The sequence below is a fragment of the Heterodontus francisci genome, chromosome 27, assembly GCF_036365525.1.
Source record: "Heterodontus francisci isolate sHetFra1 chromosome 27, sHetFra1.hap1, whole genome shotgun sequence".
Lineage (NCBI taxonomy): Eukaryota > Metazoa > Chordata > Chondrichthyes > Heterodontiformes > Heterodontidae > Heterodontus > Heterodontus francisci.
Window position 1 is genome coordinate 21852732 of NC_090397.1, and position 13489 is coordinate 21866220.

Below are 13489 nucleotides of genomic sequence, written 5' to 3' on the forward strand. Positions count from 1 at the left end.
CGAGGATTGAGAGGGTTTACTTATGGTGAGAAACTTGAAAAACTAGTGCTGCATTCAATGCAACAGAGAGGAGGGAGCCAGTTAAATAGTGCCAGCTTTTGAAGGGCTTGAACGGGTGGTGAAAGATGGATTCCCACTGCTGTTGAATTTGTAATAAGAGGGCATGCAATTACAATTAGCGCTACAAGTATAAAGGGAGAGGTTAGAGAAATTGTTTTTCACACAAGGCGTGTCGTATACAGTGCCACAACTGACTATGAAGTCAAGCTATTCACAATATTTAACAGGGAATTAGATATGCACTTTAAGAAGAAAAGTCTTGAAGGTATGAGGAAAAAGCAGGATTTGAATGGATAGGTCCAATTTGGAGCTGACACCAAGACCCAAAAGATCTCTTTCTGTGCTGTAATTTCTCTGCTTACAGTCCACACATACTGCTACAAAACTAGAGAAGTCCAACACATGTACTCAATGATTTGTCTGAAAATATGGAATGTGATAGCTGTATTGCAGCGACAAGTTTATTTTCAAAATAAACGCAGATTTTTATTTGTGAAAAACATTTATGACTTTTGTTATATATGTTTTTGAGGGAAGTTAGTGCTAGAAAATGGAGCACTTTCTTTCTGGGAAATCCACTGTCAGCATCAAGCATTCTCTGTCAGATTTAGGGGTGGAGAGAGATTCATTGCTGAGATAATATAATAGGTCTCAGATTACTCTGCTGAAAACTGGCATTGACAGAAGCCTGGAAGCAGATCTCAAGCCCACAGAATGTGCATGACCTGAATAGGGAGAAAAATGGAAAAAGTTGAGGCCATTTGTAACCCAATCAAAATAATATATATGTTGACTATTTTCATGTGTTTTACAACCAAGTATACCCTACCAACAGTTATGTGAAAATCCATACCTTCAAATGATATATGACTATTCTCTTTGCTGCCTGTTTATAATCATAGCATCATAGAATCATACGCACAGAAGGAGGTCATTCGGCCCTCTTTGCCTGTGCTGGCCCTTTACAACAACTATCCAATTAGTCCCACTCCTCTGTTCTTTCCCCATATCCCTGCAATATTTTCCTTTTCAAATATATGCCTGAAAGGGTGGTAGAGGTAGAAAATCTCATTGCATTTTTAAAAAACACTGAGATATGCACTTGTGGTGCCGTAACATACAGGAATACAGACCAAGGGCTGGCAATTGGGATTAGTGGAATAACTCTTTTTCCACTGGCATGGACATGATGGACCAAAAGGCCTCCTTCTATGCCATAAATCTTCTTATTTTTCTATGTATATATTCAATTCCCTTTTGAAAATTTATGTTTTAAAATAATCCCTCTCATCTCCCTTCTGGTTGTTTTGCCAATTTCCTTAAATCTCTGGTTATTGAGCCTCCTGCCAGAGGAAACCGTTTCTATTTGTCTGTGCTGTATTGTCTCAGTCATGCTTAGCAGGAGGAATGTCAGTGCACGTGCAAAAACAACTTTCCAGTTTTTGATAACTAATATTCAGCATCAAGCACTCCTGAATCAGGTATTGTATGGCCACTGCAGAGGAAAGCTCTATCACTCTGTCTGAGACAAAGCATTTTCCTGCTATATAGTGGCCGATTGTCTGGGGCAACGGTATGTGATCTTGTAATAGATCAGTCAGCTTTAAAACGTGAGAGGAAGAAAGTTAAAAATTCTATATTATGCTTACCATCTTCTTGCATTACAATATACATAAAAAACACACACTTTCTCTGATCTTACATTGATTTCCATGTCCTTCTTGCCCTCAGTTGCCACATCACTGATCTTGTGAAGATAACATTCAAATGAAGAAAAGAATGCCTGACTGGATGTGTGCTCTCTTACCACTTGTGACTTATTGCAATAATGCACAGTGATCAAATGTGACAAACACATTTTTTTGAAAAATGCCTTGGAGAATGTTTGCCATCTGACGATATGGAGCTAAGGACCTTTCTCCATTTTCACACAATAATACAACACAGTAATTTTGAGGTGTGACTACTTAACCAAAATGAACAAAGCCTCTTCTCACAACTTCTGTACTGAAACATTACCGCCCAAAGGCAAACTGGTTTCTGGTTTATTTATATTTCTGTGCGTACCTAGTCATACTTTGAGCATTGGCACAATGAACAAAAATACAAGAAACTTTAGCCTGTATGTATAGATTATGGTGGTTATTCTCACACCTATCATTTAATATCTCTAATTCAATAACAATTGAACCCTCCAAATAATAGACCAAAAGACCCTGAATCAGCTTAGCTAATACTGAAGATAAAACCTACTTCTAGCTCAGATATTCCTCAGTGTAAAAATGAATTCTTTTATGCCACAAATGTATATAACTGTATTTTAAAATAACATTAAATTAGATTTTTTTTTCAAACTTTGTGCTCAGGTAACACTACTTACTGATATATGCCTTGTTTCAATTGGGAAGTAATTATTACGTATCTAGATGTATCTGGTTGCCAATTGTTGAGTGACTTTGTAATTGATGTAGTGATGTTAGGATGTAGATTGTTTCATTTGCTTGTACATTCATGGATGCTAGAATACCATTACTGCATTAGAGTAAAATCATTCACCACATAACCTGGATATAGTTGTCTCCGACCTGAAATTATAGAGAAAAGAAAGTGAGGTTTCCTACTTGCAAATATACACAAGAGACATTCAAACTAAATACCAGCACCAGCAAGGAATTTATTACTGAACATTTTTGAATACCATGATGGAAAAGTAATATTTATGCTGTTAAAGAAGCTCATAGATATTGGAAAAGGTAATAAAAGGGTTACTTTTACTTCAATTAAGAAGAAAGATTTGCAAATGTTGTAAATACAAAATTAAATGCTGTAAATGCAGAGCAGGTCAGCCATTATGACATTTCAAATCAGTCTGCTGATTGGTATACAGCAAAGACGTTATAACCTGCCTTTTCTTTTTCCAGTTGCTGATGGATCTGCTCTGTATTTCCAGCATTTTCTATTTTTAATGCGACTTAAAGTTGGTCAGTTACCAGCTCCAGATATTCCATCCTCCAGAATACTGGGGGAGGCAGTAATGATTCTTTAGAAACAAAAATTGTACTGAAGGACTAGACACTGGTGACTGCTTCACTCCTCTTCAAAAAATGAGAAAGATATAAGCCAGCTAACTATGGGCCAGTTAGCTGTCATTAGTAGATGAACTGCTAGAGATAAAGGATAAACCTTATTGAGCATTTAATCAAAGATGGTCAACTTGAATATGAAAAACACAGGTTCTGCTTCACTAATTTAATCAAACTTTTGAAGAAAATACTGAGTGCATGGACAAAGGGAATGCCATGTATGTGATGCATTTGGAATTTCAAAAAGGGTTTAGTGAAGTGCCAGTATTGAAGGAAAAGTGCTTACATGGATAGAGGGCTGAATGAACAATAGCAAGTGAGATTTAATGGAAATTTTTCATTGGCTAGATGTAGCTAGTCACAGAGATTTGTGTTCAATCTTTGCTTGTTGTCTGTATACTTGTGATTGGACGTAATAATAAAGGGTACAATATCACATTGTCTAATACTCTCAAATTTGGAGGCAAGTAAAACTGAGGAAGAATGTGGGAGACTGCAGTAGGACAGACAAGTTAATAGTGTGAGCAGCTATGTGGAAAATGCAGTTCATTGTGATGTAGTGTATTTTAGAAAGTTTGGCATTTTGTATCGCTAGTTAATCTGTCCAACACACCAGTTGAGCAACATGAGAGCACTGATGGCAGATTTGGGAATCCCATTATAAAGAATACTGCAGCCATGGAAAAGGAACATTCTGGATTCACTAGGATGAAATTGGAGATGGGACAATGTAGGTATAATTAGATGCTTGATAAGTAGGAGCTGATTTTAATGGAGTGGAGAAAATTTATATGAATGCACTAGAAGTGTTCAAAATTATTAAGGTTGAGAGGGTCATAGAGTCATAAAGTCATTTACTGCACAGAAGGAGGCCATTTGGTCCATCGAGTCCATGCCTGCTCTCCACAGAGCTATGCAGTCAGTCCCACTGCCTGGTAGCCCTGATAGTGTATTTCTCTCAGGTGGTCATCTAACTTCCTCTTGAAGTCATTGATTGTCTCCCGTTCCACCACCTTTGTGGGCAGCGAGTTCCAGGTCATTACCACCTGCATAAAAAACTGCTTCCTAACATTCTCCCTGCATCTTTTGCCCAAAACTTTCAAACTGTGTTCCCTAGTCCTTGTACCATTTGTTAATGGGAACAGTTTTTCTGTGTCTAACTTTTCTAAGCCTGTCACAATGTTGTACACTTTTATTAAATCTCCCTTCAACCTCCTTTGTTCTAAGGAGAACAAGCCCAGCTTTTCCAACCTTGTGACTAAAATCCCCCACCCCGGAACCATTCCGGTAAATCTCCTCTGCACCCTCACAATGACCCTGTCATCCTTCCTGAAACGTGGTGACCAGAACTGGATACAATACTCCAGTTGGGGCCTGCCCAGAGCTTTATAAAGGTTCAGCATAACTTCCCTGCTTTTTGTACCCAATGCCTCTATTTATGGATATCACGAAAGATTATTTCCATTAGTTGCTGAAGTGTTAATAGGGGTATACATTTAGAATTAGTATAAAAAGTATAAGGGAGAAAGTTAGGAGACTTTTTCATGCATCACAAGTAACATTGAAGCCCAAGCAATCACAACATTAAAGATGGAATTTAAAAAAATATCTGAAGGAAATTATGAAAGGATACAGGGAAAGGAGCAGGAAAATAGAATTAGTTGAGATAGTTGTGATTGGGAGCAAGCAGTGGCATAGGCAACAAAAGCTGAATTATACCTTCTGTGTTACAATTTATTAAAATATGCTCTCATGTAACGTCTAGGAATTTTCCAAACATGTTACACGTTATGCATGTACAATGCATTTTTTGGGGGGAAAAAATATATCCTTCCACAGAATCGGATCTGATAAACGAACATATAGATTATTTTCCTGTAACTTTTCGCCTTCAGTGCCAGACAGCTATACCTTACTTCCCCAAGTTGACATTTTGAATTTTACATTAGTTGCAACACATTCTTTATTACTCATCTCCTTTTACTACTCATAGAGTCATAGAGACATAGAGTTGTACAGCACAGAAACAGGCCCTTTGGCCCATCGTGTCTGTGCCGGCCATCAAGCACCTAACTATTCTAATTCAATTTTGCAGCACTTGGCCCATAGCCTTGTATGCTATGGCATTTCAAGTGCTCATCTCAATACTTCTTAAATGTTGTGAGGGTTACTGCCTCTACCACTTCTTCGGGCAGTGCGTTCCAAATTCCAAATCCCCTCTGACTGAAATTTTTTTCCCTCAAATCCCCTCTAAACCTCCTGCTCCTTACCTTAAATCTATGCCCCCTGGTTATTGACCCCTCCGCTAAGGGAAAAAGTTTCTTCCTATCTATCCTATCAGTGCCCCTCATAATTTTGTATACCTCAATCAGTTCCCTTCAGCCTTCTCTGCTCTAAGGAAAACAACCCTAGCCTTTTCAGTCTCTCTTCATAGCTGAAATGCTCCAGCCCAGGCAACATCCTGGTGAATCTCCTCTGCACCCTCTCCAGTGCAATCACATTCTTCCTATAGTGTGGTGACCAGAACTGTCCACAGTACTCCAGCTGTGGCCTAACTAGCATTTTATACAGCTCCATCATAACCTCCCTGCTCTTATATTCTATGCCACGGCTAATAAAGGCAATTATCCCATGTGCCTTCCTAACTATCTTATCTACCTGTGCTGCTGCCTTCAGTGATCTATGAACAAGTACACCAAGGTCCCTCTGACCCTCTGTACTTCCTAGGGTCCTACCACCCATTGTATATTCCCTTGCCTTGTTAGTCCTCCCAAAATGCATCACCTCACACTTCTCAGGATTAAATTCCATTTACCACTGCTCCACCCATCTATATCGTCCTGTAATCTAAGGCTTTCCTCCTCACTATTTATGACACCACCAATTTTCGTGTCATCTGCGAACTTACTGATCATACCTCCTATATTGAACACTCATTCAATTTATTCAGAAGTGATGCTGACTTATTTTTAACCAAGAACCAAAATTGCACTTTATATTGTTCAAGCTGACAGAGAGAGTGAATTACAAATGCATATCTGGGAACCATTGACTTTTGCTTGGTTCAGAACTAGTTCAGACAGAGAGAGCAATGTTTTCCTATTTGAAACTTCTGCTGATAACAGGATATTTGATGAGTCATCTGTTGTCAGTCACCTCACTTACAACATTTTATGATACCATCACTGTCACTGGGTCAAAATCATGGAACTCCCTTTCTAATAGCACTGTGGGTGCACCTACATAAAAGGAATGCAGGGGGTTAAGAAGGCAGCTCACCACCACCTTCTTGAGGGCAATTAGGGATGGGCAATAAATGCTGGTTTTGCCAGAGATTCCCACATCCCATAAATGAATGAAAAGAAGGCTCCATTAACTATAGGAAAGTGTAAAAGATGGATAGAATTATTATTTAAAATTTTTTAACTGAATTCCTGGAAGTTTCAAGTTATTAATTAGATTTGTCTTACAGGAAGTTTGATTAAAGTTGATCTATTTTAGTTAAGCTCCTACTCTCAGCTGTCTTTTGAAGGATCACCCCATGAGAGCATATGAAATGAGAAACGATTTCTCAGCACACCAAGTCCAGTCCTTCCGTCACAACATATATAATTTGCATTTTCATAGTCTCTAGTCAATGGGCAGAATTGTATGCGATTTCAGGGATGGGAGGGGCGGTGGGGGAGGGGCATTAACTCAGGATGGGAGATGACAGACAACGTCGTGACATCCCATCCTGATTTTCTGGATAGCGGCAAACATGGAGGGCGGAGAGCAGACATCGTCGCGGTAGGAATGCAATTAAGGTAGTTAAAAGGCTCATTGACAGCCATTTTATTCTTTGTTTTAAATTTTAATAACAGCACTCGGGAATCACAAGGCTTCCGAGCCTCGTATGGTTGACGGAGGCAACATGGAGGTGGCAGCTCATTGCTGGCTGGAAGGAGAAGCCATCAGGACAGGCAGCATCAACTGCCATGAAAAGTGGAGAAGGGAGGGCATAGTCTGAGGAGTGGGGAAAAGGTGTCAGCACTGCGGGGGCACCATACTGGGACCAGGGGTGGTGGGGGGCGGGGTGCAATGGGCAAGTGCCACCTGGTCAGAGGTGACAGGTGAGGGGAAGGGGGGAGTCATTGGCAGTGAAGCTCTTGAACTCAGGGAAAGACCACCTATCATGGGCTTCATTCATCCAGGCTTCAGGGACCCTTTTGAAGAGGAGGTGCGGCAGAGCTGTGATGCAGAATGAATTGTGCCCCAGGGGACTTGGCGGAAATCCAATGCCAGTGGTGCTGAAGGTCACCATATCAATGAACGTCTACACAAATAGATTATTCCAGGGATCCAGTGGGGAAATGTGTGGGATTTCACAGTCAGCAATCCATCGGTGCATTAAGGAAGTTACTTGATGCCTTTTTCAGGAGGGCCAGTGACTATGTGCACTTCCGCATGGATCCCAACTCTCAAGCTGAGAGGGCCTTCAGGTTTGGGGCCATTGCTGGATTCCCTCAGGTGCAGGGTGTCATTGACTGCACGCATGTGGCCATCAAGGCTCAGGGACACCAGCCAGTGGCCTTCATCAACAGGAAGGGCTTCCACTTCCTCAATGTACAACTGGTCTGCGACCACTGTAAACGGATCCTGCAGGTCTGTGCACACTTCTCGGGAAGTTGTCACGATGCCTGCATTTTAAGGCAGCCCCAACTGCCAGAGTTTTTCTGGCCTCCCACGCCCCTTCATGGTTGGATTTTTGGAGACAAGGGCTACCCACTGAGGACATGGCGACCAACACCTGTGAGGAACCCACACACAGATGCAGAGGAGAGGAACAACGCCTGCCACAGCACAATGTGAGCGACCACAGAGCAGGCCTTTGGTCTACTTGAAATGAAATTCAGGTGCCTAGGTCAGTCTGGTGGAATCCTTTAGTATACCCTGGAGAGGGTCTCGCATATCATGGTGGTTTGCTGTGCACAGCATAACCTGGCGGTACAGGGGGGTAGGCGTTGAACAATGAGATCAGCAAGGAGTGTGCTGCCTCCTCGGACGATGAGGACGTGGTAGAGGAAGCTGGCCAAGCATAGCCAGCTGAAGGATCCCAGGGAGAACAGGAGAGATGCCATGAGATACATGCAAGGGAGGCTCGCGACACCCTTATACATTTGCTTTTCCTTTGATCCATACTGCCAGTTGTAGGTTGCCCAATAACAACTTACCTTTATGTGGCCCTGTTGTTGTCTTCTTTCCTCAGGAAGCATTCGCTCAGTGCCCAGGTGTGTAGAACTAAGCTGGCAAGGCTCAGAGTTGACACCTCGCAGCATGATCCCTCGCCTCAAGCCCCTTGACAGAGGTAGGGTTGAAATGAAGCATCAAAGGTCATAAATAAGAGGAAGGAGATCTTCTGTAATCAAAAATAATGTTTATTATCTGTGAAAGCAAATGCTACCCCTTGTATTAACACTACGCATTCACCCATGCATCCCCTCTGTTTCTAGGTGCTCTTCTTTGTTCTTTTGCATGCACTCCTACACGGTGTTCCTTCTGTGCTATCAGCTGAAGTGGAGGCAGACTGCTGACCTTGCTGTACCTTGGCTAGGGCTGACCTTGGTGCTCATCCTCTCGATGCCTGAGGCTTGAAGGAGGGCCCCGGCATGCTGAGGGCCTCCTGCACAAAAGCAGTATCACCCTCTGTCGGCAGGGATGAAGGAGTATCTGGCAACACTGGCAGAAGGGCAGAGGGGCACCTGCCCTCAACAGAAGCACCCTGCGAGGAGCCGCCCGCTGCGGGATGTAGCCGATTCGCCTCCCTTGCATGGCAGACTTCTGCCTCCGTGCCGACCAGAGACGGTGAAGGACCTGGTGATGACTCCAGGACCCCCGTTCTCCACCCCTCCTTGCCTTGCCACTCCTGCCTTGAACTCATGGTCAAGATGAGGCTATGCAGGTCTGCACGAACATCCTGCAGACACTGAGTGCGCCGCTGGATGTGGCTCTCCAGGAGAGCTGCCAATCTCTCAATGGAGGATGCCACTCATGCACTAGTCAAAGACAGTGCAGCACCCAAGTCCTGGCAGGACTCCTCCATCATCGTGCCTGGGCGCATATAGCCTCTGGCATCTCTGCCAGATATTGTCTGACCTCTCACTGCAGCTGCAACATTTCCCGTGATGCTGCTGAAACCAGAGGCATGTCATGACCCTGGGGCTCAGCATGGGCCTGGCCTCCCACAGTCCTCCGACTGTCAGAGGCCTGGGCTGTCACTGCCTCCGTCGGTTGCTCAGGTGTGTCTGTGCTGTATCCACCAGATTGTGTGCCTGAATCTAACTGAGAGCACATACTCACCGACGTGAGAGAATCTGTACTGGTGGAGGGTTTGGGGGTATGAAGTGACGATACCCTCTCTGATGCTCTGTCCTCCCCCCTCAGAGGTGGCAGTCTCTTCCACAGTCTCGGAGACTCTTGGGGATGTTCTATGTGACCTGCATGACAGAACAGAGGCATTGAAGTGTTAAGGACCTCCCCTCCCCCTGTAGGCACCGGATGCCTCATGAGCAACACGTCTCCATTGCTGCTAATGCACCCTTGTGCACCATGACGACCTTATTTGCTGCTTGGGAAGGTGCCCCATCTCTCCATCAGCAATGCACTGTCCATCCTGCGGCCATGCCAGCTCCATGGCCTCCTCCTCCATTGGACTGAGGATATAGAGATGTGACAAGCCCACCGCTGATCTTGGCTCACTCTCTGTGATTGTGTGCTGTCTTCTCCTGCAGACACAAAGATGAATGATGTTGGTCACCCAGCGGGGACAAGCCCAAGGCATATGCTGGTGGTAGTCCAGCTGTTACTAATGGGGAAACACAGATGTCTCCGACATGTGGCTCCTTTCAGGGACTTCGTGAGGGTCTCCAATGACAAAAGGCTGCCTTTCGCCATGCCTCAGACAGCTATTTTGTATGCCTTGACCCTTTGCCCACATCTGGATGTGCACTCCCCCTCGACCCAACACACCCTCCTCCTCTGAAAAATGCAAGGCCCAAGAGGTGAGGGCTTTATCAGGTACTCACCTTTGCTGCCCAGGTATGGCCATTAAACTGCTTGCGGTACTGAGTCTAGGTCCTTAGAGTGACCCTACAGCTGCTGACCTCCTCCGCTATCTGCAGCCAGGCTTGCTTGCTCAGGTGCCCAGCTTTCCTCCCGTCCCTGGGGAATAGTATCCCCTGTCTTTCCCTGGCAGCCTGTAAGAGAACCTGGAGGGAGGCATCAATAAAGCGTGGGTGCATCCGGGGTCTTCCTTTTGCCATTATTCTGCAGCCTTTCTCCCCTAAAGAAATCCTTTTTCTTGACTAGCAAACATTGAATGCAGGGCTGGTAGCCCTTTAAATATGGCGCTAACACCTTCCATGGCGTTAGCTGACACCTTCATCTCTGCCTCTGCCCCGCCACCGTCCACTGTATTGGACTGCCGCCACATCTCATTCAACTTAATTGGCTGGCCACCGTTTGCATGCTCATGGCCCTGACGGAAGCTGCACCCACTTCCAGTCCCGATGACAGGACCTGCGGCTTCAACGTAAAATCTGGCCCAATGTCTTAATCTACTGAAACTGGTGACTAAACATAGCAAGGTAAAGCGCTGTGAAATTTCTTCTACTTTTCAGCCATTTTCTTACTGATCCTCAAATTTCACCCTGACTCCTGCTGCTTCAAATTTAACTATTAATGCTAAGTGTAGAGCTTTGTCAAAGGAAGACTAGGTGTGATGCTTTCCACTGTTGCTTGGCGTGTCACTTCTTTCGTTAAAGAAAAGATCAAGAATGTTTGCGTGGCAGAATCTTCCCTTCCTGAAACTATGTTCCCTGTTGTAAGGTTATTATTGTATCGGTAAATTCTCTCATTTACTTTGATAATTGATCCCAGTATTTGATCTGGTATTAAAGTAAGATCAATGGGTCTGTAGTTGTCTATATCGGATTTACAAACTTTAAAAAAAACTGTCATGACAGTAAGCTGTTTCCAGTTGTTTTGATGTCTTTTCTACCCTTATTGTAGATTTTCCAGCTTCTACCTTTACGGTAAATTTTCCAGTTTTCATATCCTAGGTCATGCTCACAGGTGACTCTCAATTCCGTGTACGGACAGTGAGAGAGAATGTGAAAGGGTGTCATTATCTTAGAAGTACTGGTGAGGTCCTTAAAATTTTTCCTTAACTCACTGTACTATCAAGACTTTATTGACCAGCTTTGATAAGTAGATAAACTTTTAGAAGAAAGATAAACTGTTAAGAGCTTCTGTTGGAATTAGCTGCCATAGTATCTCTCTTTCTCTCTCTCTCCATTCAGTGAGTGATAAAGTATCACAAATTCAAACCTTGTTTTAAGTTTAAATTTCTAAGTTAATTTTTCCACACAAGATGGACCAAGGAATGATTAACAGTGATATAACATGTATTTGCTTGCAGTAGATTTCTTCATTCTCCTCAAAATGAAAATGATAAAAGCTTACAATTTAATGCTGAGCAGTTCTTTCGGTAAAATAGTTTTATATACACAATGTTTTTTAAATCTTTTTTCGTACTACAGGAGCTAATATTCTCCAGAGATGTCCAGACCAACTAGCAACCTCACCAACCCTCAACACAAATCTCTGCTTTTTTCTTTAAATTATCCCAATTATTGGGACATCACTCAAGTTAAAGTAACTGCTGAACACATTTGAAAAGAAGTGGCTGTTATTTGTGTAACTGAACATAGCGTCTGAGTACAAAATTCGGCACAATGTGGCTCCAATATGGCATCCACGGCACGTATGCACATTTCTGGTACAAGGTGCACCAAACACCATTTTGGTGAGGATGGGCAACACAGCTTTGGTGCCAGTCCTGCAATTTTGAAGCTCAGCATTCCAGCTGACACCTTCTCTTAAACACGTACAGCTGAACATGTGTTCAGCAGCGGGAGAAACCCCTCCCCCAACCCCCCACCACCAGCATTATTTAAAGAGATCATCAACTACATACAGGATAGTTGCTGATTGATTTCTACTGGCCGTTACTGCGATTGTAGAAGTGTTTGCTAGTTTCTAGAGTTCTTTAAAGTTAATAAAGTCTACAGGCACGTGCTGACATATTTTCTCCTGACTTCAAGGATTCTGCACCACCGCTTGCTGCCAATAACAACAGCTTGTGTTTATACAGCTGCTTTAACGTAGTAAAACGCACCAAGGTGCTTTGCATTATAAAACAAAATTTAATACTGAGCCATGTAAGGAGATAGTAGGGCAAATGACTAAAAGCTTGGACAAAGACATTGTTTTAAGGGGCGTCCTAAAGGAGGTAGAAAGGCAGAGAGGTTTAGGGAGGGAATTCCAGAGCTTAGGGCCTAGGCAGCTAAAATTGGGGATGCTCAAGAGGCCAGAGTTGGAGGAGCACAGAGATCTCAGAGGGTTGTAGGGCTGTAGGAGATTACAGAGATGGGGAGTGGTGAGGCCATGGACAGATTTGAATAGGGACAGTAGCCTAGCGGTAATGTGACAAAACTAGTAATCCGGAGGCCCAGACAAATGCTCCAGAGACATGAGTTCAAATCTCACCATGGCAGCTGTAGAATTTAAATTCAGTTCATTAATATATCTGGAATTAAAAGCTTGTCTCAGGAATGAGATCATGAAACTACTGTATTGTCGGAAAAGCCTATCTGGTTCACTAATGTCCTTTAGGGAAGGAAATTTGCCGTCCTTACCTGGTCTGGCCTACATGTGACTCCAGATCCACAGCAGTTGACTCTTAAGTGCTCTCTGAAATGGCCGAGCAAGCTATTCAGTTGTACCAAACCACTACAGAAAAGACAAAAAAGAATAAAACCAGATGGACCACTCTGCATTGATTTAGGCACTGGAAATGACAAAGGCACACCCTGCCCTGTTGACCCTGAAAATTTCTCCTCACTAACATCTGGGGATGTGTGCCAAAGCTGGGAGGATTGTTTCACAGACTAGTCAAGCAAAGCTTGACAGTCATATTCACCGAATCATACCCACCGAATCAGCCAATGTCCCAAACTCCTTCATCACCATCCCTGGGTATACCTTGTTCCACCTGCAGAGGTGGCAGCACAGTGGTATACAGTTGGGAGGGAGTGGCCCCTCAACATTGACTCCGGACCTCATAAGGTTTCATGGTATTTGGTCAAACCTGCTGATTACCACTTACCACCCTCCCTCAGTGCTCCTCCTTGTTGAACATGACTTGGAAGAAACACTGAGGGTAGCTAGGGCACAGAATGTACTCTGGGTAGGGGACTTCAATGTCCATCACCAAGAGTGGCTTTGTATTACCACTACTCACTGAA

General features: G+C 43.5%; 1 long non-coding RNA gene across 3 annotated transcripts in view; it reads right to left on the minus strand.

Annotated features, from left to right (window-relative positions):
• Positions 1-487: 487 nt before the first annotated feature.
• LOC137384980 (uncharacterized) overlaps positions 488-13489 on the minus strand; it is an 88394-nt gene continuing 75392 nt past the window's right edge. The window contains exons 2-7 of one of the 3 annotated variants that reach the window (XR_010977708.1): positions 12881-12974; positions 10208-10378; positions 9483-9619; positions 8357-8541; positions 2441-2645; positions 488-785 (exon numbers count right to left, since the gene is read on the minus strand). This is a non-coding gene — a long non-coding RNA (uncharacterized lncRNA). Of the gene's footprint in view, positions 786-2440; positions 2646-8356; positions 8542-9482; positions 9620-10207; positions 10391-12880; positions 12975-13489 lie in introns of all 3 variants that reach the window. The other 2 variants (XR_010977709.1, XR_010977707.1) reach the window with 2 other exon arrangements.